At 38.6% G+C, this 3,594-nt stretch overlaps 1 long non-coding RNA gene across 1 annotated transcript; it reads left to right on the top strand.

Moving 5' to 3' along the window:
- The first annotated feature begins 1,277 nt into the window (after positions 1–1,277).
- LOC117306503 lies at positions 1,278–3,239 on the top strand. Its single transcript, XR_004520947.1, has 3 exons — positions 1,278–1,354; positions 1,757–1,819; positions 3,208–3,239. It is a non-coding gene; the product is annotated as an uncharacterized LOC117306503 (long non-coding RNA).
- The last annotated feature ends 355 nt before the right edge of the window (positions 3,240–3,594 follow it).

Genomic DNA, 3,594 nt, shown 5'->3' with positions numbered 1-3,594 from the left:
CCCCCTAAATTAAGAACTTTATATAGTACGTTTTTCGCTTTGGATTCAATTAATACGTGCCTCTCCGTTTATTACAAGGAAATATTTGTATAATACTTTACCTAGCCTTTTATAAAACGTGTTGAGTGCGTCCCGTCTGTGTGTGGTCCATCACATTCATGATGCACATAATATGTGTTTTCCCTCAAAACGGTTTTTTGTGTGGTCATAATGTTCTCACCTCCGGGTCTGTTTACACAGGGCTACTTGTATGATTTCAGATTTTCCCTTACACACAAACTATCGGTAGAGACTCTTGTTCAAAAACATTTCCCTTCATTGAATATAATATTTGTATTTCTCCGGCATACACCATTTCCGGAAGACGACAACCAATTGTGGGACATAGATACCCTTCCACACCTCTCCTACCCATTTGTTGTTGTTATTATTAGCTTTTTAGAAAGAGCTGATTTAATTTGATGTTTGTTGCGTTCCCCCCTTACATAGTTATAAAATGGTACTCTTCTAAAAATGTTTGGCAAGTCAGTCAACCCGCTGGTGAGTGTAATATTCCTCCATGGTGGTGTGAACTAGAAAATAACACCAATTAATATCCACAATCTACACAATCATAGGTTTTGAAGTAGGCCTGCACCGACCGACGCAAAATTCGGATATCCCAAAATCCCATCACCGGTTGCAAAAGTTGACCGATTGCAAAAAGCCACCACCGATCCCTAAAGTTGACTGATTGCAAAAAGCCACTTCCGATCCCTTAAGTTGACCGATTGCAAAAGCCATCACCGATCCCTAAGTTGACCGATGTGCAAAAAGCAAACACCAATTCCCTGAAGTGACCGATTGGCAAAAGCCATCAACGGTCGTGAATATGCATGACCGATCGCTAATACCATCACCGATCATGAATATGCATGACCGATCGCTAAAATGGACCACCGATCGTGTATTATCACCGCTCGCTAAAGTTGATCACCGATCGCATAGGACCACCACCGATGACAAATTTTGATCACCGGTTGCAAAAGACCATCACCGATGATTTAAATGCCTCTTTGGCGTTCCATATTTGGGCGTTCCATAATAGAGGACTTGCCTGGCTGAGAAATGAACAAACGTTAACTTACATAAGCAACATTTTTAGTTTCCCTTTTCAAATTCAATATCAACTCAAAAAAGTTTTATGAACTAACGTACTGCGGAGTACATGTATGTTGTACTGCTGTACGTAGTATAAAATTGCTATTGCTATCACTACTTTTAAGTAAATACACCACATACACGAGCAACCGGTTTCTGCTGAGCCAGTCACCAGTGCAGTGACGGCAAGTTATGAGCAATTCAGAAATTAGCTGTGAGTCACAACAAACTAAACAAAAAACAATTTTATTAGCATGATTTATAGTCGCCAAGTTTTTGAGAAAAAGGTGAAAATCACAAAGGGCAAAGCGATGTTTTCAGGAGAGTCGCGTATTAAATAGTAAATACCCAGTACTGCTACTGGTACATACGCTGTACATGCTAAAATAATGTTTGTATCCTGAGGCGAAAGTTATTTTTGTGACATTGTTTTCCTCATTTCTCAAAAACTACACAGCACCACAGCAAGTATTTTAAGGGAAGCTTTCTACCACCATTATCTTAAAACTGTGTAAGTTAATTTTAAATGTAAACCTTTGGACATTGCGTTTGGGTCGTACAAAAGTACCCAAACACTTTAAGGATTTTAATTAAGAACCTTTGTTTTGTATTTCAGGTTGACGTGCATGTACACAGGCCTACATACATCCCATACAACTTTCACCATGGACTCGACAAAGTAAGTTCACTGCCTACACAGACACAGTCAACAGTTTTTTCACATTTATATTTATTGATGGCAAAATTAAATTTCTGCATGAATACCTGAAGCAGGACATTTCGTACCCAATCATTATTACTATTATGTAAGTTGCACAAGGGAGATTTAGCCACTTCTAGTGTACTAGAGTAGCTACTACTCCTAGCTAGAACTATTCGGTTCGTCCGGCTATCGTCTCCCGTAACCTCATAGGTTTATATCTCTCACGCTTTAAACGATGATGGTTCAATGGTTGTTCAATGAATTTTGGAATCAAAAATCTCTCTTTATTTTTATTTTAATGTCGCACAAAATAGGCTCTAATGTGTCCTTTGATATCTCATGTCCAAGGGGGCGACCAGGAGAACCCACTCGCTCCGCAATCTCAAAAATGTTAAAGTTATAAATTCTTACTGTTATTCAGTCCCCAAATACTCTGTTTTACCACTACACTACATGCTGATTGTCCCCGAACTCTGCCGAACGCATCGCGAAGTCACGAACACGTGACGAGCGTGCGCATATTATTTTTTTCCCAGGACAAACGTGGAGAATTATCTACACACGTTTGTCCTAGAATTAAAAAACACTCGATCCGTGCTTTGCGTACAAAAACATATGGACACGCGTCTGGGAACCACGACGTCTGATTCCTAACGCGTGTCCATATGTTTTGGTACACAAAACACGGATCGAGTTTTTTTTTTTAATTCTAGTGTAAGCGGTATGTGTGTCAACTGAATACTACTTGCATGCACCCCACCTCCTTTCTGGCAAAAACCACCACAGAACCTTCATTTTATGACCCCAAATAAATTTAAAATTGGTTTTTGTACGTGGTAACTCTGCTCTATCAAGCAGAGTTTTTTTCATGAAATTTCCGTAAAGATGTTTTTTTTAATCTGGGTCAAAAGTCCAGGTATGTGTCAAAGTTCTGGTTATTTTTTTTACTTATTTTAAGGACGTTTGATTAGAGTATTTAATTCTGATCCAAATTAGCACAAATTTGTGGAAAACTGTCCTATTTATGGTTTATTCCTTTAAATGGGGTGGGGTGATCACCCAACGAACTCGTGGAATATGAACCCCCAAAAAAATCTGCATCCCAGTTGACATGGGACGCAGAAGCACTGTCCGTTGTTTTTCTTGTATTCCACTCTGCTTGTATAATAACTAATAGTTGTTATGTAATGTCATGCAGTGGTCTCAAATTGTAGAAAAAAATGTTGCAAAATTGCTTCTCAAAGCACTGATGTGCTGTATTGTAGCATAAATTAAGTTTTTCCATTTAGTACTTGAAGTATGAATAACATCTGGTTGCTTACAGCAATATTGAGTAATTTACTTTTTACTTTTATTTATTGAAGGATGAAGACACCACACATTCTGTACATCGAAATGGATGAAAAATCGACACATGTGTCTACAGAGTTTAAAGTAGTTGCAGAAGGCGAGGTAGTTTCTGTTGTTGATGATGTAACAACAGCAGTCGCGTGCTACATTTCCTCGTTTTTTGTATTTCACCTGCAGTACATCCCAGAACTAGTGAAGACAATTGCTTTTTATCAATATGGTGTTCTTAAGATTGACGACCAGACTGGTATACATCTCTTTTTCCCGTCTAGGTCATATGGTGCCAAGCTATTACATGCTATGTTTTTCAAGTTGGAGATGGCGGCCATCTTGGATTTAGAGGTCAAGATGGTCCCAAAACTTTACAATTACAATTCCAGTGTATTTGGCATGCCAGAAAT

The sequence above is a fragment of the Asterias rubens genome, unplaced genomic scaffold (assembly GCF_902459465.1).
Source record: "Asterias rubens unplaced genomic scaffold, eAstRub1.3, whole genome shotgun sequence".
Taxonomy (NCBI): domain Eukaryota; kingdom Metazoa; phylum Echinodermata; class Asteroidea; order Forcipulatida; family Asteriidae; genus Asterias; species Asterias rubens.
This window is presented reverse-complemented; position numbering and strand designations above follow the sequence as displayed.